The 21,957-nt window shown below is 40.2% G+C and overlaps 1 pseudogene; it reads right to left on the bottom strand.

Moving 5' to 3' along the window:
• Positions 1 to 5,286: 5,286 nt before the first annotated feature.
• On the bottom strand, positions 5,287 to 18,978 carry LOC120562355 (annotated as a pseudogene).
• Positions 18,979 to 21,957: the final 2,979 nt, after the last annotated feature.

Raw genomic sequence — 21,957 nt, 5'->3', positions numbered from 1 at the left:
CCATATTTCGCCAAAAACGGAGCTCCTGTGATAATATTAGTCCCGTGCGAATCGGCATCTCTGTGATTTGGGGTCTAACTGGCTGCGTTGTCAATTATAAATGAAAAGTTTTATCCGGGGGATAATGTCTGTAAATTTGAGTAAAATACAGACTTCAGTTATCCCGTGTGAATGCGCCAGACGAAAGACGTGTGGGGGTAATTTATAAACTACAAGAGGTCCCCAGGTAATACTTATCCCGTGCGAATAGGGCTTTAATGAAGACAAAACTGAAATTATTGTCTTTGGTCCACCAAAACCGAGAAATAATCTTATCATTGAGCTGGTTAACCATTTCCCCTCAGTTTCTTCTCAGGTCAGGAATCTTGGTGTCATACTTGACTCTGAGCTATGTCTAACTAAACAAATTAATTCTGTTGTAAAGAATAGTTTTTATCAGTTGCGGTCAATTTCTAAACTAAAATCATTTCTGTCATTCCATGATTTGGAGAAAGTAATTCATGCTTTTATCACATCACGCTTAGACTACTGCAACTCCTTGTATTTTGGTCTTCCTCAATCATCGCTTGCTCGTCTTCAAATGGTGCAAAATGCAGCTGCAAGACTGTTGACTGGGACTAAGAAATATGATCATGTAACCCCAATTTTAGCTTCGCTTCATTGGCTCCCGATCCATTTTAGAATTCAGTTTAAAATTCTGCTGTTTGTTTTTAAAGCTCTTAATGATCAAGCTCCCTCATATATTTCTGATCTTCTTACACCCCTGGCATACACTAGATCTTTAAGATCTTCTGATCAGGCTCTTTTATCGATCCCTCGCTCCCGTCTTAAATCTAAGGGCGATAGAGCCTTTGCTGTTGCCGCCCCATGCTTATGGAACAAATTGCCCCTCGACATCCGTCTTGCACCTACAATTTCAATTTTTAAATCGAAATTGAAAACATATCTGTATTCCCTGGCATTTTAAATTGTTTTCTGATGTTGTCTTTTGTCTTGTTGGCTGTTTTGCTGTTTATTTGTTTTGCTTTTACCCTTTTCAGCACTTTGGATAGTTCCGCTATGTTTAAATGTGCTATATAAATAAAATTTACTTACTTACTTACTTACTTCCAAATATGGTATGCTCATGAATATTCAGAATGAGGTGTGCGCTGATTGGTTTGAGCAAACTACATAGAAACACATGGGAGACTGTCATATTTCAGACACTGCAAAGTTATACATTGTTTGTCGGGCTATTTCGTTATTAAATTCACTTCTGAGACTTTTTTAAGAGAGAAATCAACTATATAAAGCTCAAATATGGGCCATTTTAAGAAAATGTATGGCCAATTGCAAATTTGGTAAGACTGTGTGTCGGAGTTCAGCGCCGGTGCTGCCTGTGTTGCTGCCCGGCCTGCCTTCCTTCACAGACCCCGGCCTGCTATGAGGTACTTGGAGCTCCGTCACGGCTGGCAGCCCACAGCACTCCATACCCGCGCAAAGTCACCGTCTCTTGGGCTAATGACAACCAAATGCCCCTGCTCTGACAGAGCTCCAGGGCCTGCAGCTCCCCTCTTCCTGCTAGCTAAATGGCCGGTATGTGAGTGAGAGCGCGGTCAGCGAGCTTGTTACACCAGCAATCTGTTACCACATGTTACACACATGTCACGCCACTTAGCTATACAACATACCTAAAGGTCTTATAAAGCTAACAACGGTGTCCGATTTCAAGTTAATTAATATTTGTGAAGACTAGCTAGGTGTTTCGTTAGCTGCGACTGCCCCTTCAATCTTAGCTATGTGTAGCACATTATAATTACACACATTAAAAGATTAACTGGAACCTGTGGTAACAGATTGCTGGTGTAACAAGCTCTCTGACAGCACCGGCGCTGAACTCCGACACACAGTCGGACAACATTTGCAATTAGCCATCCATTTTCGTAAAGCGGCCCATATTTGAGCTTTACATAGTTGATTTCTCGCATAAAAAAGTTTCAGAAGTGAATTTTGTAATGGAATAGCAGAGATCTGCGTGACCTAGCTAGATTCAGAAGACTACCTGATCTCAGGTCAGTTGTGTAGCCTATGTAAATGTACTACCTGATCTCAGGTCAGTTGTGTAGCCTATGTAAATGTACTACCTGATCTCAGGTCAGTTGTGTAGCCTATGTAAATGTTCTACCTGATCTCAGGTCAGTTGTGTAGCCTATGTAAATGTACTACCTGATCTCAGGTCAAATGTGTAGCCTATGTAAATGTTCTACCTGATCTCAGGTCAGTTGTGTAGCCTATGTAAATGTACTACCTGATCTCAGGTCAGTTGTGTAGCCTATGTAAATGTTGGGATTTTCATAGTAAAGGTGTGTCAATGGGATTTTGAGCTTCTATGTATGTCCTATTTACCCACCGAACTGTCGTTATTCAACTATGACAGGGTAAAATCGGTTTTGCATGTATCACACCTTTAAGACATTATTCATATTATACATTTCAATGACATTCATACTAATTAAACCCATTCCCACGTTTTCAACTATTCTCACTACTTCACTTTCTTCTTACAAAAATCAAGCCAGCAATCCAGTGTAGCGTCAGCCTTTCAACATACAGCACTCACACCGCAATTTCTTCAGAAATCGCATTCTCTAGGCAATTCTTTGTGGCTAACACAATGACAAATTTGTCAGGGTACAATGGCAGACTCAAATGCACAACTCAGGACACGAAGTAAAAAGATAGGTGCGTTTGTTGTTCAGAGAATAATGCAGGCAACGGTACAAAATTGTTTACATGGCAAATGGAAGTGAATATTCTATAACTATTGCAAACGGTTTGCTAGTTGGTTTGAGGGCAACAACCATAGCAACACACAGATCTGACAGTAACAGGTATTCTACATTGCTTGCGTAATGCAGAGTGGGAACTTGACGTCAGGGGTCCTTGACCATGCGTCAGATATTTGACAAGTAGGGAGTGAGACTGTTGAAGCTTTTGGTGTTTGTTTCCATCTATTATTTGTACCCACCTAATGTCTTTTCTAAGGGATGCCCTGAACATTTCAGGACTTTGGTCTAAGTGAAGCCTGAGGATGAGGGCAGAGCCTCAAAGCAGCCCCCCTGAAACAGCTGTCCTCTCTCCAGACAGCTTTTTCTCAGCAGTTCCTGGTTGAGGTATTTGGCCGCCTGAGAGTTGGATCCTCTCTTCTGCGATTTCTCTCGGCTGTGCTGAAGTTTAGCTACGATGCCAGACATTTTAAAAGATTAAGACTTTCTGGGCTAGATTTACTAACACTAGCGCAGTTTGCGCTGCGTCCGTTTATGCGAGTTCGGTAATAGCGCACGCTATGCTTCCACAGTTTGCGTAGTATTTATCAACCCTGACACCCATCAGGCAATCAGCCTCTTTTCCGCCACTAGACCGTAATTGCTCTGTAGCAAAGCGGTACTTGTGCTATGATACGGCTGAGTGCAGACTGCGATATTCCCACTGCTGATGCTATGACTGTTTGAAATGATCCTGATGCCAATATTTGTAATGTAGCGAGGAGTTTACGCTGAGTGGGAGATTCAATTGCATCTTTGATTTCTTCCAGTAACTCTAATATTGCATGTCTGCTTGATCTGTAACGCTAAATGATGTTGTGTTCACTGACAAAGTGTGATTCTTCTGTTAAAAATATTTTCAGCCTCGCCTATGTCTTCGTCTTGCTCAAATTGCTGTTGCCATTTCACCAGCGGCATAAAGGTCTACGAGGAAACTTCGATTGCGGCTGGTTTAAAGAGGCGGAGAATTTCCCCGAGAATAGAGGCAGCGCCTTACTGACAGTCTTTGTAAATACCACGGAATATATAATTAGGGCGACTTATGCCTTATCCCCACCTTTTGGGTGGAACTCCCACTTTCCCACGACCTTCCACGAACGCAATATTGAAAGCGCTAACTTGGTCTTTCCGCACCATGCGTATGGCCAAATCCGCGACTCAACCTAAGTGTCCCTGTTTGTAAATAGTCCGCCATCGGTTACGTCCGTCTTTGCGACCAATTAGCGCCTGGAAACAGACGCAAACGGCTTGATAAATCTAGCCCTAAATGTCTTTTCATGACATTCTAGTGTCTGTGTGTGTGTGTGTGTGTGTGTGTGTGTGTGTGTGTGTGTGTATGTTGTCTGTGTGTGTGTGTGTCTGTGTGTGTGTGTGTGTGTGTGTGTATGTGTGTCTGTGTGTGTGTGTGTGTCTGTGTGTGTGTGTGTGTGTGTGTGTGTGTGTGCGTATGTGTGTTGTGTGTGTGTGTGTGTGTTGTGTCGTGTGTGTCTGTGTGTGTGTGTGTCTGTGTGTGTGTGTGTGTGTGTGCGGTTCTGTGTGTGTCTCTGTGTGTGCGGTTCGTGTGTGTGTGTGTACCTGTGTGTGTGTCTCTGTGTGTGTGTGTCTCTGTGTGTGTACCTGTGTGTGTGAGTGTGTCTCTGTGTGTGTGTCTCTGTGTGTGTGTGTACCTGTGTGTGTGTTTGTGTGTGTGTGCGTGTGTGTGTGTCTGTGTGTGTGTGTGTGTATGTCTCTGTGTGTTTGTGTGTGTGTGTGTGTGTGTGTGTGTGTGTGTGTGTGTCTCTGTGTGTGTGTGTGTGTGTGTATGTCTCTGTGTGTGTCTCTGTGTGTGTGTCTGTGTGCTTTGTTGTGTGTATGTCTCTGTGTGTGTGTGTCTGTTGTATGTGTGTGTGTCTCTGTGTGTGTGTACCTGTGTGTGTGTGTGTGTGTGTCTCTGTGTGTGTGTCTCTGTTTGTGTGTGTCTCTGTGTGTGTGTCTGTGTATGTGTGTGTGTGTGTGTGTATGTCTCTGTGTGTGTGTCTGTGTGTGTGTGTATGTGTGTGTGTGTATGTGTGTGTGTCTCTGTGTGTGTGTGTGTGTGTGTGTGTGTGTATGTGTGTGTGTGTGTGTTTAGACAGGCTCTGTGCCGTATGTGCAGCTCCACTATCTTCACACCCTTTATTGTTCATGCCAAACATGCTCTATCTCACCTGTCTCATTACTCTGCCTCTGGCTGTGATTGGTGGCCCGTGATTGGCCCAGATGTGGCCCAGATGGATGAATGTGAAACTTGTGCTGATCCACAAAAGATTGGATTGGTAGAATGAAATCACAATTATATTTATACCTCATTTGGTCCTACTAAACACCATAGTTACTGCAATTGTATTACTGCAATAATCTCCCCAACAATCATAAACAGTGAAAACTATTTCACCTCTGACTATTTTAACCATATGTGTCGGATCTGTACAAAGGTTTTATAAATTATAGTCTGATAGTCCAGAGGCCATAGTTTGTTAGTTTATTTTCTTTCATTTTACAGAAGTTTTGCAACAGCTAAAAGAGCAAAAAAAACACCAACCAATAAGACAGAATTGTTCCCCCTGCACACCAAAAAGATTTAAAAAAGGAATAATACTTGTGAGTGATACAACATATCCCCATGTATATGTTCAGCAAATATGATTCAAATTTACAATCACATTTTAGCCATTTTCAAGCATTTGTAACTTATAGAGTGCTTGTGAACTGTCATTGAGTACACTTAGTTTGTAAAAAATAAATGTGATTTTTTTGTGAATTCAATAAATGTATTGTTAATCCTCCAGCAGGTATCATCTCTCTTGTCTTGTCTCCAGATCAGAAGATGGCCAGGCACAGCCACTGTAAGAGGAAACAACATTATACAGCAAGCTGTCTAAACTAGAAACCAGCAGCTTTTGTTATCGTCTTACACACCTGTTGCATATCCAGCTCAATCTTCCTGCGCCAGCGCTCTCCAGAGTCTTAAACATTTCTGGTAGAGAGACAGAAAAAAGGTTCTGGTAATGTCAACATGCCACCGCTCTCAGAGTCTACAAATCAATATTAGATATACTGAATGGATAAAGTTGTGTTTTCTGGACACTTACTGAAGAGCATTTCCAGTTTAATGAGACAACCCACAAAACAGTCAAAGTCTATGGCATACTGAGCATCGGAGTAACGGCTGACAATGGCCTGCAGCACACCACTGTTGACCTGGAAACCTGGGGAAGAAAAATAGCCATCAGTTAGCATGATGTTCTCAAAGGTGTTGGATAATAGCAGGGTGCTAATGGTAGAGTTACAAAGCCTGGCCCACTCTTATTTGTTCCTGTGGTAAGTATACATGAATTAAATCTATGTGCAGGGAGGGAGTCCTCTAACTGGCTTATCCAGTCTGTCAGTAACCCCACATACACACACCCACACCACCCCACACACACACACACACACACACACACACACACACACACAGACACACACACACAGGTGCCTGTGGGGCTCAGTTGTTAAATACAACCCAGAATAATAAGCATCATAGGTAAAGTGCTGTATTTACAAAGCTGTATTTTTCCATTTTTATAAGCATGTCATATTTTGAATATGTGTCTCATAACTTGGTATATATGTGTGTAAACTATAGTGGCATACTCTGTTCAAAAAAAAAACTAAAGTATTCAGGCAACATATTTAAATAACTGATTTTGATTCTTATCAGGAAAGCAAATGTTATCCCTGAATTTCAAGCTATAAAATGTAAACTTGCAGAGAAAATGTTGCAGCAAAGCAGTAAGGTTATGATACATAATGTAAATAAAGAAGTTTTTTTCAAACATTGATGGCCAGACTGCCATAACTTTAGTGGATGAGATTCCTCAGGTGATAATGTTAGTTACCTGCTTCAGTGGCGGCGCCTCTCATCTCGTGGGAGTTCATGGTGCCAGAGCTGTCTGTGTCATGTTTCTTGAAGATCGCCTATATGACCCAGGATACAACCAGGTATGACAACCAAAACTCATTTCATATTCATACGCTGCAGAAATGACAACTTACCAGGTATTTCTGGATTTTGCTCCAAAGCAAGTTGAATTCCATCAGCCCCAATTTGCCACTTTCATCTTTCTGAGGAATGTTAAGATTTATAAAAAGCACATCCTGCATGATGAATTAAATTGATTGTTCACATATCTTAATTCCAAACAGTATATTAAAATGCACCCAAATCCCAACATTTTTAAAGTAGAGTTTCAAAACATCAACAGTGGGAGGAGAATTTATTCATTTCTTAAAGAGGATACATCTAGCAGACTGACAATAAGGCGACCTGTCTCCAGGCTGAAGCCATCTGTCTTGATATCAGACCCTGCAAGAAAGTGACACAACATAGCTAGCTCTAACTCTTACAGTAAGTCAATGAAAATAAAAAGGCTACTTGTTGATCTATGTAAGAGATTAAATTTACTCACGCTGAGAGACAACTTTGTTCAAAATTTCAACCAGTTCAAAGGCCGATACCTCCATGTCCTGTTTGAAAAATGCACATTATAAGTTATTTTCTACTGGTTTGTAATCCAGGTTTAGAGCTGTTGATATATTTCTTTTATCCAATAGTTCTCATGTTGACATACATTGCCATCAGTCTGCTTGAAGTGCTCCTTGAAATGAGGATCCACATCACTCTCAGATAGCTCCTCCTGTGAGACGGAGACAGTATGTTACTCATGTCAAATAGGAGAAGCACTGGCTCTTCAAATTTGATTCATTTTTTAAATATTGTTAAATTTAGCACAACGTATGTTAAACATTAAGCAATAATCATTTCAAATTGAATGTGACATGCTATTTCATTTAATCTCAGTACTAAGGTGGAAAGAAAAGAATGCCTAACCAATGCAAGAGCAGTTATATCATTCTGTGGATGTTCTTACCTCCTCTATTGGGATGTCAAAGTCATCCTCCAGTGGACTGAAAAAAATAGAAATGCATCCAATCCAATCCAATCCACTTTATTTATATAGCACGATTTTAACAAACACAAGGTTTCCAAAGTGCTGCACAAAAGATAAAACAAAGTAAATAGAAAACACAATAAAAGCAGTAAAATAAACCCACTATAAAATAAATGGAATAAAAAAAAACAATTTAAATTGAATTAAATAAGTAAACATCAATTAAAATAAGCAAATATGCACATAACATCAACACTCTACCTGGTGTTAAAAAGCCAAAGAAAAGAGGTAGGTTTTAAGAAGAGTTTTAAAATTAGACAGAGAGGAGGCCTGTCTAATGTGCAGAGGCAGTCCGTTCCTAAGTTTTGGAGCTCGATCCCCTTTGAGCTTAAGCCTAGCTTTAGGCTCCATCAGGAGCAGCTGGTCAGCTGACCTGAGAGATCGGCTAGGGGTGTAGGGGTGCAGCAGCTCAGCGAGGTAAGGTGGGGCAAGGCCATTCAAGGCTTTAAAAACAAATAAAAGAATTTTAAAATGAATCCTGAAATGGACAGGCAACCAGTGGAGTGAAGCTAAAATAGGTGAAATGTGCTCATACTTTCTTTCCAGTTAAAAGACGTGCAGCAGCATTTTGAACCAGCTGGAGACGAGCAATGGAGGACCCACTAGCCCCTATGTAAAGTGCATTACAGTAATCCAGCCGAGTAGTCACAAAGGCATGGATTACTGTCTCAAAATCTGGTCTCTGAAGGATTGGTTTTATTTTTGCCAGCTGCCTTAACTGAAAAAAGCTAGAATGCATACCTTGAACACACTCTGTTGGCGTGCAAGAAAATCACATTAACGACAGTAAGTTTTGACAGTGAATGTAAGACTTTTCTGTGACCAGAGAAGGAGCTGGTCTCTGAGCTTTGTCCACTAGATGGCTGTATTACAGCAAAGCTCTGAGGTCTACATTAGCCTACAGACATCAATCAGTCTGTATGTTACTGTAACACAATACCTGGCTGCAGCCGGTTTCTCAGAGAACACCCTGAGAAGGAAGCTGCCATCCTTGTCAGGCTCAGAGTTTGAGGGAACAATGACATATTCTCCTGGAGGAAGATTAAAACGGTTGCACACTTCCCGTATGTTGGTGAAGGAGCTCTTGGCCACATAGCTCTTCAGGTCATCTGGGCCCAGGTGAACATTGCTTTGGCCTTTGCACTGAAGAGTAACAGGAGAAAAGGTCTTATAAATGAAACATTAAAAAGCCACCTAGAAAATCACAATGTAATCAAGCAATACTCGTGACACTTGTAATGTCTATGTTGCATTTCAAATTTCATAGAAAGTAAGGGATATAACAGTTCAAATACAGACCTGATCTGGGACCTGTAAAAAGGAAACAGACAGAAGAAGTATTTTAAAAAGAAATCAGTCAAATACAGAGCTCTGATTTCATGATAATGAAACATCAAATTATTCTGAGGTACCTTATAAATGTAAAAGCCAATGCTCTGAAGTTTGCGGCCGAGCCTCTTATTCTGTCGCCTTTCCTTTTGCATGAGCCCAACCAGAAAGGTACATCCATCCTTCCCATCCAGGGGATCATCATCCACATCCTCCAGGCGCACCACAAACTGAGGGTTGGACGAGAATGTGGCTGGAACAGACAAAAGTGTAATTCTTTATATGAAGTGCAACAGAAGTTCTTGCTCAGACATACATATGGTTTCTCTGTTACCTGAGGAAGTGTCGCAGCCGCCTGCAGTAGAGCCCTTCCTCCACGTCCCTTCATACTGGTAGTGGTTCCAGTGGCCCACTTTATCACTCAGGATCGTGTCTGGGGTCAAGTTACAGATCTCCAGCTTGGAGAACTGCTTGATAAAGTCTGAATAGTCCATCCTGAGGAGAGAAACACGTTTCTCAACAAAAAACATTATGTCCATCACTTTTCCTAATCTGAGCCTAAATAGTTAATTTGGTAATGGTGAAAATATGTAAAATTTACATGTATTCTCATGTAAATGAAAAGTTAAAGCCAACAGATTTACCAGAATTCTCCATCATCAGAATCATGGTTCAACTTTGATTTCTCATCTTCACTGACATGGTCCCATTCACCGGACCTAAATGTGATTTAAAAAAAACAAAAACATGCTTTTAGGATAAGCCTGGAAATATCTAATGGTAGCTTATGGTTAATAGATCAAGAATGTAATTATTTACTTATCACTCCAAGGCCCATTCCACTCCTTGTGACCAAATGGGTTCCTCATGCGAACCAGCTGAACCAGCTTACCTTGGAAATGAACCTGGGAGAGAACAGCAGGCAATGAAATTTGCATGCAGTTGAAAAAAACAGCATAATGTTGACAGTTTAGATAATCATAATCATATACCTCTACTGCCCTAATGACTGAGTATGCATGTCCATGGACAAGATTGACAGCTGTACGTTTCTCTTTCTCATCAGTACCGGTGCCCTGAAAACACCAAGAACAACACTTTAATCTGATGACATGAGTACTTTACTTCTGTTGGTGTGTTGGCTTGCAGGTAAACATGCAGATCTGAATGAAAATAAGCAAATTACTATGAAAATAAGACCTACGCAACCAAGAAGTGAACCCAGGCTCAGGGCCTTCTGCATGATTTGGAAGAGCTTCGGTGGAGCTTCTTTTAAGGTGTAAACTTCTGCAATCCCTCCTGTTAAATCCTCAAAACCCTCAGTAGGGTGTCCTCCTGACAGTGCCTCATAGCTGCCATACAACCTGTCAGACACAGAGGGATGTGACCAGATTTACCAACTATATATTGTACATGTTCACTGGATTAACGTTTGGATGAAGAAAAACAAGAATGATCCATACTTGGCATAGGCCTTCTCCAGCAGCGCGCTCCAAAACTCTAAGTTCTCCGCTGAGTGAACAAACAGCAGCTCGTCTTTTTCTTTCTCTTTTTCTTTCTCGTCCTTTACTTTTCTTGTTGGTAAACGGTCATCGATCACCACATCCACCCACTCACCAAACTGCCAGAACTGAGAAGAAAATATTCCCATCAGTAAACTCAACGTCAAATACTTTTATGACTCATGAGAAAGTCAATTGTGTGATCCTTGAATAATAATAATAATATGTTCTGTGCTCTGCATGTCACAGCATGGCAATATAAGGCAACTTAGTACCAAATACAAAATTACACTGTTTCATTTTTTGTTTTTTAACCTATTACCATGAGCCATCATTTTACGGTTATGGTTAAGTCAGATAAGAAGGGCATTTGTCTGACCTGGAAGTGAAATATCCCGGCGTAACCTTCAGTAAAACTCTGTTCCTGGGGCACCACGCGAGGCAGGAGGTCCTGGTCTAGAGTCAGACTGGCTATTGCAGCCAGAAGCCAGCAGTCACCTACACAGTAAAATCAGACATGCTCTGAGATTGAGCAATATGTGGCATTCACCGCAGTGCAGCAGATGCTGCAAACCACACAGGCTTAATAGGAGAATGGATGGATGAGTATAGACCAGGGATGTTTGTGGTTCCCCTCAAAAATCCAAAACACCCCATCATTCATCCATCCATCCACCATCTATCCATTAATCCATCTATTCATCCTTCCATCCATCATCCATCATCCATCCATCCATCCCTTCATTCTGTCCCCTCACTTACGCAGCCTTCCTTGGTGAATGTCCGTCCTTGTGGCTCCATCAACAATGAACTTTGGGTTTGGGCACAGCTCCTATATAGAGAACCAAACAATCACAGACAGTTGAAGGTTTGAGAGCAGTTTTGAGAAATCTTTCCTTGGATTGTCCGGTATCACACTACTGAGACAATAGGAGGAAATACAGTTCAATGATTTAGATCTGATGACTGCATTGAAAGTACAGAATACCCCTATGAAAAAAATTCAACACATGATTCAACACATTTAAGTAAATTCTCTCCCAGAGATTATTACTATGGTGAATAGTAAGAGGCTTACGTTTAAACTTCTGTGGCTTTCAAGTGTTCTGATCTGAAGTAACGAGGTACAGCTACTTTTTTTTTTTTTTTTTTTAGAACTTTTTATTACATATTTCAGCAAACACAAAAGAAACATTATCCGAGGCAAGGGATAAAGTAACTGGAGTATTACAGAGAAAAATAATAATAAATAGAAATGTTCTGTACATACATATATTGCTACACCCAATAAGAGTGCTCCCATCTCAACAAACATGATACAATAATATGCAACCATATATTGATATGAAATATATAATGCAAAAAAAATAAAATAAACAAATAAATAAAAAAATAAAAAATAAAAATAAAAGAAAATACATATATAAACACATACACTCATACACATATATATACACACACATACTTATACACCCACATACACATATACATTTACATACCTTCATTTATGGATTTAAATATTCCTTAACCATGTGCCATCTCTGATTAAAAAGGTCAGATTTCAATTGTAATGATGCAGTCATTTTTTCCATCATATAAATCTGTTTTAGTCTCTGTTTCCATTCAGTTACAGTTGGCGGTTTCACAGACTTCCAATTAGCAGTAATGTTTTTTTTGGCAATTAGTAGTAATACACGTAAAATGTATCTTTGGTCATCACTGAAAACATCACCTGATATAACACCCAGCAAGAAAAAACAAGCATTTGAGGGAACTTCTCTTTTTACAATTATCTCCATCTCTTCTTTAATACTTTTCCAATATGCCAGGATTACTGGACAGTCCCAAAATATATGCGTATGGTCACCTATTATACCACATTGCCTCCAGCATAAAGCCGCAGAGGGATCTTTTACAAAATTTGAAATAAGCAGAGGAGTATGAAAATAGCGTATTTTAATTTTCCAGTCAAATTCCTTCCACTGTTGACTATTAATTCCCTTATGGCACCTATAACAGAGTTTATCCCATAACACATCCTCTATTACTATATTAGCTTCCATTTCCCACTTTTCCTTAATATTGTAAGTGTTTCCAAACACGGCTGTTAACAATATTTTATAAAGATGAGAAACATGTTTACCAACAGGAAGGCGTTTTTCTGAAATTGTAATAAAATATTGTTCTATGCTATTTGGGATTTTGCCAATTCTTTCTTTTTCCTTATGATTTGTAATGTAATGCCTGATTTGCAAATATCTATAAAAATCACTTGAAGGAAGATCGAATTGTTCCTGAAGTTGTGTGAAAGACTTTAAGTGTGTTTCTTCAAAGAGCTGATTCAAAATAAAAGGCCTTTTAACTGCCCATCTCCTAAAACCATGGTCACAGCAGAAGGTGGAAAGTCTACATTACCCACTATGGGCATAGCTCGAGAAAGTGTTCCTACATCCTTAAGCATTCTCTTTACTTCCACCCCTATTTTGTGTGTTTTATCCATTCATTTTCAAGCTTCATTTTATTGACATGTTTTAGATCCATAAAGGGTAAGGCAGACAGTTGTGAACGCCTTAATTTCCCCTGCTCTATCTGGGTCCACTTTGCTTCCTCATCTCCACTGATCCAAGTCACGATTGCTGAGCTAGTTGCCCAATAATACAATTTTATATTTGGCAAAGCCAACCCTCCTTTATTTTTAGCCAGATGGAGTGTTTTAAGTTTAATTCTGGGTCGTTTGTCTGCCATATAAATTGAGAAATCAATTTGTTTAACATATTAAAAGTGGAAATTGGAACTCTTAGGCAGAACCGACTGGAATAGGAATAGGGAACGGTGGGGAGCAGGTTCATCCTACGGTCTCAACCCTACCAAAAGAGACAAAGGAAGAACCTCCCAAACGAACTAGATCGCTCCTTATTTGGTTGATTAGCTTATTATAGTTTGCCTCAAAAAGTCTTGTAGTTTCAGGTGTGATAATAATCCCCAAGTATCTAAATCCTTGTTTAGACCAGTGAAATGACACCATCTCGTTTAGTTGTATAGGCCATGTTCCTGATGTCATCATTGCCTCGGATTTATTTTGATTAATTTTGTAACCGGAAATGTCTCCATAATCATTTAGGCCGTTGCATTAGTCGAGGTATTGAAGTAAGGGATGTTTTATAAAGAGCAAGATATCATCAGCGAAAAGGGAAATTTTATGAACTCCCCCCACCATCCTCCACACCCTCAATCTGGACATCCTGTCGTATTGCCTCCGCTAGAGGCTCGATACTGAGAGCAAAGAGAATGGGTGAGAGAGAGTCTCCCTGTCTTACGCCTCTCCTATATCAAAAAGTCAGAGCAATGCCCGTTAACTCTAATTTTTGATTTGGGTTTCTTGTACAACAGCCGAAACCAAAAAGTAAATTTTTCACTGAAGCCCATCTCGATTAAAGTTTGTTCTAAAAATTGCCAATCTACGCGATCAAATGCCTTCTCAGCATCTAAGCTGAGAAGCATTGACGTTTGAGTGCCCTTTGCCATGAGCGACTGCAGGTTTAATGCTCTCCTTATATTATTTGTCCCTTGGCGACCTGAAATGAACCCCGTCTGATCTGGTTTTACTAATTTCCCAATGTATTTTTGTACTCTAGTTGCTAAAATAGATGTTAATATTTTATAATCCACACACAGGAGGCTAATAGGACGATAACTAGAACACTGCAGTGGATCTTTTCCTTCCTTATGCAGGACTGTGATGATAGCCTCAGACCATGACTTTGGAGGGTCCCCTGAATTCAACACATAGTTATATAACTTACATAGTACCGGGGTGAGGTCCTCCACAAACACTTTATAATATTCTCCTGCGAACCCGTCTATTCCTGGCGTTTTGTTATTTTTTAATTTAATAATTGTTTCCTTAACCTCCTTTTCTGTAATTGGCTCTACTAATGCAGAGGCTTCATCCGCAGTCAGCTTGTCTAATTTAAGATTTTTAAAGAAATCATGTATTTTTTCTTCTTTCAATTCTTGATGTTGACCCTTATATAATTGTTCATAATATTTGCCAAAGGTGTTCGCTACTGCTTTTGGATTAGCTTCAACATCATTGGAATGAGGTTGTTTAATTTTAGGAATTGTTCGGCTAGCTTGAGCTTTCTGTAGTTGAAATGACAATAACCTGCTTGCCTTGTTTCCCCATTCATAGTATTTTCTATCGATAAACCTGAGGGCCCCTTCTGCTTTGTAGGTCAGAATCTCATCTAACTTGGCTCTATTCTCTTTAAGTTTATTAAATACTTCTTGTTTTCCACTTCGTTTATGCTCATCTTCTAATCTCTTGATTACTGTTTCTAATTCTACTTGTTTTTTTAAGTCTGTCTTTCTTTAACTTTGATCCTATAGATATTATTTTCCCCCTTATTGTGGCTTTTCCTGCGTCCCATAAGACAGTAGGTGAGACCATTCCATTATCATTCAAAGCAAAATATTCCATTATTGCTGACCTTATTTCCTCTCTTATATTAGCATCTGTCAATAATGAAACATTAACTCTCAATACTTCATACACGGGCTCCATCCCAAATCAAGTGTCATTCGCACTGGGCTATGATCTGAAGTGGTTATTGGCTCAATAACACAGGTTTTAACTCTGTATGTGTCCTTTTTGGACACCAAAAATGAATCCAACCTTGAGTAGCTTCCATGCACTTGTGACATAAAGGTGAAGTCTCTTTTTTTAGGATGGAGGTGACGCCAAGCATCTATCAACCCTAATTCCTTCATCATAATCATTAGACTCTTCGACATTCTGCTTTGAGGTTTTAAGGATGGTGGTAATTTATCTATTCTATTATTCAGTACGCAATTTAAGTCCCCCCATTAAGAAAAAACCTACCCCATGATCTGCTACCAAATGTGCAAGCTTTTTAAAAAATTTGTGGACAATCTTCATTTGGTGCATAGGCATTCAACAGAGTTAATTTAAAACCAGCAATCCTCCCTATGACCATAACATAACGGCCCTCTGTATCCTGGAAAACCTTTTCACAATGAAAATACACAGACCTACTAAATAATATAGCTACACCTCTCTTTTTACATTTCCCATAAGAACTACTGTACACCTGATCCACCCATTCTCTTTTTAATTTTTGGTGTTCTGTTTCTGTGAGGTGAGTTTCTTGAAGTAAGGCTATCGAGCACTGCATTTTCTTCAACTGTCCCAGTATCTTTTTCCTTTTAATTGGGTTGTTCATTCCTTTTTATGTTGTAGGTAATTAAATTAAGTAATGCCATCATTGTATTTATACTGATTCATGCAACACAGGCTGAACCTCTCATAAGCCATCTGTTAGACAAAAACAAATAAAATAATTTAATTCTAAATGTACCAAGTTAAACAAAAAAAAAATTACAACCTGCCTCAGATAGAACAAAACATTAACATTATGAACACAGAACAGAACTCCCACATTTCCAGTCAGACACAGAGAGTAAACAGTAACCATGTCTGACCCCCGGAGATAACGGGACAGAGAGTGGTGACCTAATCCCTCTGTGGAGAAAAGCACCCAGTGTGCAATAATGACCAGTATTACACTAGCATGTAAGAAGGGTCTTAGTGAATGTGAACCACTCATGTAAACATCAAGAGTCCGTCAGACTTTTTTCCTTTTTCTAACCCTTTGGCGACAATTTTCATTATTTTGTATTCTTCTATTATTGCTTTCAGTTTACGCATTATTCATATACACTCATCATTATGTATACCGTTAGCAGCCCTAATCTGAAATCAAACAAATAACTTGTAAGTGTTACATACTTCCGACTACTCATCCTGAATCATAGCCTTCAAGTCAGCTATCGCCAGCATGTTGGTTCTCCCCCTCGCCACGCTGACGTTCCATCCTCCAGTTAGTGTCTCCTCGATGCGCTCCTTCTCTCCGCACTGCACCTCTACACCCATCTCTTTCAGAGCGTCCGCGGCGTTTGTCAGCGAGGGAAAAGTTTTTTCTCCCGCGTCCATCTTGACTTTCAGTCGTGCCGGATACAGGCACTTTGCCTGAATGCCCCTCTGCTTTAGCTGCTTGACGACTGCGTGAACCTTAGCTCGCTTCTTTTGTAGCTCAGGAGAGTAATCTTGATCGAAGAAAATCCTTCTGTCTTGAAACATCACCTTTCCTTGGCTCCATGCTTGCAACAAAACAATATCCTTCACCGCGTGCCTAGAAATCTTACTATGATCGATCTGGGGGAGCCGCTGGATCTGTCGGTATGGACCGAAGCGAGCGGTGCGCTTCTTTCAATTCTAATGTCCAAATCAGGTGGTAACTTCAGTACTTTGGGAAGCAGGGCCTTCACAAACGCAACTACGTCTCCATGTTCGCTCTTCTCCGGTATTTGGAATATTCGAAGGTTGTTTCTCCTCAGCCTGTTTTGTAAATCATCACAAACAGCTGTGAGTTGTTTCTCACGTTGAAACAGGTACCGTATCACACGGTGCTGCCCTGCCCTCGCATCTTCCCCATCGCTCCTCTCCCCTCCAGCTCACCGATCCTCTGTTGGTGATCACCGAGCTGCTCTTTAATATCTGTCACAGTCTTTTCCAAGGCGTTCAAGGGTCTTTGTTGTTCGGTTATGTCCCTGACTGTTTTCTTGCGGAAGTTTTCTCATTTCTTGTATCAGAGATATTTCGCCCTCCCGCGTACCTGCTCCACCGGCTAGTAGCATCCAAGCTAGCGCTGTTCGGTGCTCGGTGGTTTGTTGTCAATTTCTCTCAACTGTCCTGGTTTTCCTTGTCCTCTCGTTTTCGATGTGGTAGTCATCTTGATCATGGGCTATTTCCAACTCTGAAAGCTTTAAATATCTACAGTTGTCACTGTTTTCTAACTTATTTCTGACGGAGCCGCCCGTCTTTTAACTTGTTGTTCCAACCATGACGTCACCGGAAGTCCCACAGCTACTTTTTTTAATACATGTTTTTTACTTCTGCTGTTTTCCAAAGTCGTAGTTTAAAAGATTAAATATTCGCAATTCAGTAAATGACAGAAATACAATAATTAATGTCAAGTCAGTGACAAGCTCACCAACCATAGGATCATTTAAAAAACAGTGTTCCTCTTATGTTTGGTTAGTTTTCATTGCTGTGTGTTTTTGCTTCCTACCGTTGGCCTTTTCCAAACAACACCCTTGGTTTCTTCTGAGCCTGGTCCCAGCTCCTTGTGGCCCAGTGATGCGGGCACAGCTTGAAAGTGCTCGTCCTCAAACAGGAGTCCACTCTTCAAACACTGCTGGCGCAGAGTCTCATAATCCTGCTGCAGGAACTTCACTGCTTTCTTGTTTGTGCCAATGCCTCGTTCCCTGTCCTGCTGACGGGCCAGTCGATCTGCCGTGGATGTCATCCTCACCTTGTAAGTGGATGTAGCCCTCTTGAAAAAGAGGTTTTTAACCTCAATGGGACTTTCCTGGTTAAATAAAGGTTAAATAAAAAAAAAAATAAAAAAAAATGGTGATGTCCCTCTCTGTGAGCTCAGTTGGGTTGATGTCTGCTGCCTTTGTCCCAGTGTCCTATATAGCTGCCAAAGGTGAGGGGAGGTTAGGGTGGGATCACAGACACTTTAGCACTTTTAACACTTTCGCACTTTAGCAATTTAGCTATTCAGCATTCACACGCATTTTCTGAAGGAAATTTAATATCTAGTAGCTAGTATCATATAAAAGCTGTTACAGACTTCACTCTGACATATCTAACATCTCTTTATATTATCATATAAAAGCTGTTAGAGACTTTACTCTGACATATCTACCATCTCTTTATATTATCATATAAAAGCTGTTAGAGACTTTACTCTGACATATCTACCATCTCTTTATATTATCATATAAAAGCTGTTAGAGACTTTACTCTGACATATCTACCATCTCTTTATATTATCATATAAAAGCTGTTAGAGACTTTACTCTGACATATCTACCATCTCTTAGAAGGTATAACTGCACACAGGATTATTAATCTAAATATTTCTGAAGAAAAGCACTGCTTGCTCTTGGGGGAATTATTAGAATTGTTGGGGCTTTGTAAATTATAGAGTGTGGTCTAGACCTACTCTATAAAGTGTCTCAAGATAACTCTTGTTATGATTTGATACTATAAATAAAATTGAATTGAATTGAATTGAATAAAGTCCTGATGCAGCCAGAATAAGTTCTGAATGATTGCAGATATAAACATACAGAGTTTAAATGTGTTAAAGAGAGAATAATAATCTAAGGTATATTTACCTGAATGACAGGAGAGAGATGAGTTCTAGAGTCAGCAGCAGGAGAGATACCTGGAATATCACATGATAACACACTTCATTACTAAGATTATACAGAAAAACCAAACATGTGCTGGTCATATGGGATCATAACAGACAGGTTACATCACAGTTAACTTCTTTAGAATGGGACGGACAAAAGATGCAACAAGTACAGAATAAAAGTGACAAAATAGCAGAAAAACAACAGAAACATCAAACGTTTTGGAATAATGTGCCTTGAATTTTAAAACCACATCTAACTTCAAGGCTATTCAAAAAGCTCATAAAAAGCTTCAACAACTACAGAAAAAGTGACAAGAAAGTCTGCAGTAACTGAGAAAAAAGAGAGGCATTGGTCCTAAAAACAAGAAACGAAACATCTAAATAAATGCCAAAATGTCTAAAAAAAGAAATTCACCAAATAAACACCACAGAAATATGGTAAAAAAGCTCCAAAAACTTTGAAAAAGCAGCCAGAACTGCTGAAAAAGCATAACAATGAAACAGAAATAAAGAGGCAAAATCACTTAAAAAAAGCATCTACAGCTTGGTAAAAAGTTAGTTTCTGTCAGCTGAAACAGAATCTAAACCAATCAGAGAAGTTTAAATGTCTCAAAGACAGAAAATCAAAAGTATATTTACCTGAATGACAGGAGAGAGAGAGATAGAAAAGTCTGAGAACTCCTCCATCTTTATACTGTAAAATATTATAATATCATATTATAATACACGCCCACTTCATCTCTCATAGGGCCAGCAGAAGATAACATATTATAATATATTATAATACACGCCCACTTTATCTCTCATAGGCTCAGCAGCAGGTAACTCCAGTCTACACAGCAGCAGTTCATGTGTTTGGTAACTTTTATTATTATATTTAATCATGACATCATGGCTTTCAAACAAGCAAAGTGGCAGTTGGTCAAAGACACACCCCAAACCTCCACCTTGCCCCCCCTCTCTCCTCCTCAATAGCTACAGACACTGTTCTGTGGAGTTGTTATGTTAGAAAAGTTATTTATTTTTATGCCTAATTAATTCGATCAATTAAAATGTTTACCTTAAACCAGAGCCAGTGACTTTAATGGAAGAACGTTTGCGGTGTAGCAGCCAAATAGAGTAGTGCCTCTTTAAGAGGAGTGTGCTGTGAGTACCAGGCTACAGGTGACCGGTGATTACTCCGTGAAAAGGAAGCACGAGATTCATGCAGTCTGTGATGACTGTCAACCCGGTGTGCAGCCACTTGGTAAGCTCTCTCTTAATTATAAGTGTTTCTTGTCTGTGTTTATGATGTGCGCTTCATCTGTTGCCATGCTATGTTGTTGCGCTGTGTTTACGTTTGTTGCACGTTAAAGACAACGCTATGCTTCGGTAGGCTAAGCAGGTTGATTAACTGATGTAGATGACGCTACACTCCAGAGTTCTAAGTTAACGAGGTGGTGGGGTTGTGAGATGAAGCTGCCGTTTAGACTTGTGATATTGCTGCTGCACCATACGTGCCTGTTCGTGTTTACTTTCTTTAGCTGTATGAATGTCAGTATGAAGCGCGGACCGGCGTTTAACGTAAGTGACGGTTACTTCCTGGTTTACCGCGGGGCATTTTGGGAGCTGTAGTTTCCAGCTGTTATGCATCTTGCATAGGCTTTGTATAGGCTTTGGTAGGTTTGTTTGACATTGTTTGAAGTGTGTACATAACAATTATGAAATTATTGTTATTGTTGGATGATGATGATGATGATGATGATGATGATGATGATGATAATAATAATAATAATATATGTTTTAATAATTAATATATATATATAATATACTTGAATTTGATTAATTTGTATTTAATGTTATTCTGTTAATGCTGCTTATTGTCATTGGGGCTAAGAACTGGGGAGCTGTCTGTAGTATGCATATGGGAGTTGATAATTGCATTTCTTATTATTACAGGTTTATTACCTGGTTTCCCTTTGTGAAAACAAGAAATTAAACAAACAAATGTGGAATACCGAGTAGTATCCTTTTTTGCACTGGGTTGCCCTTTCCGTGGGAGAACACGGAACAGTAATAAACCAACGGTTCGAGCCATCAAGCTAAGCCTGCTAACGCCGCCCTGTCAGCATTGACCAGTGAAGGTGCACCCACGGAAAAGAAAAGAAGAGGCCGAATAGACCCCTGTGTGTAACAGCGCCTTGGTCGGAGCGGGAGAAGGAATATGGATTCGGTAGACTTAGCGGCCCTAAAAGGAAAGCGCTCAACAGCACAAAGCTCTTTCAGTAAGAGAGCCAAAAAACTGTCCCTCACTGTAGACCTCCTAGAAAAAAGGGTACTCATCGACGAGATCAGAGCACTCGGTGTGGACTTTGGAAAAGTGAACGACACTGGACTTGAATATGTTGATGCTCTAGTAGATGAGGAAAGTGGGGAGGACGAAGAAGCAGCAAAAGAAACCGCTCGTGTAGAGGAGAAGATGGCGACGTGCCTTGCCACCTATACAGAAACGCTCCAGCTCGCTAAGGAGACGTTATGGTCCAAATTCGCCTATGTTGACCTGAAGTTGTACGCTGATGGTGCAGAGGAGAAATGTACTGAAGTGGAGAGCACGGATGTGAAGGAGTTGCCGGAGGAAGACTTCCAAGTCCTGAGAGAGGGCTTGGTGGAGAGAATCAACATGCTTGAGCAAAAGTTGCTTGAATGGGAAGCTCTTGTCTCCAGGCAACAAAGGTAACAAGCAAGCTGCGCGCTATATAAACTGGTCAACAGACTGCATGACTGGGGCCAAGGCGCTGCAAAAGGTTGCAGGACAGAACAGGTCGAGGGGGGAGGAAGGGTTGAAGAAGCACGCACTGACAAAGGCATAGCCGTGTGGGGCCCACTTCAGCTTGCATGCAAAACCAATTACCCATATAGTGTAACACCTGACAAGTACCATGTATACACAAAAAAATCCGTGCATCCCGGTCGTTGGAGACGCTCATGAATATAGAGAACATGACTGATTACTATCGATGGAAGGCTGAGTGGGAAG

Source organism: Perca fluviatilis, chromosome 7 (assembly GCF_010015445.1).
Source record: "Perca fluviatilis chromosome 7, GENO_Pfluv_1.0, whole genome shotgun sequence".
Taxonomy (NCBI): domain Eukaryota; kingdom Metazoa; phylum Chordata; class Actinopteri; order Perciformes; family Percidae; genus Perca; species Perca fluviatilis.
This window is presented reverse-complemented; position numbering and strand designations above follow the sequence as displayed.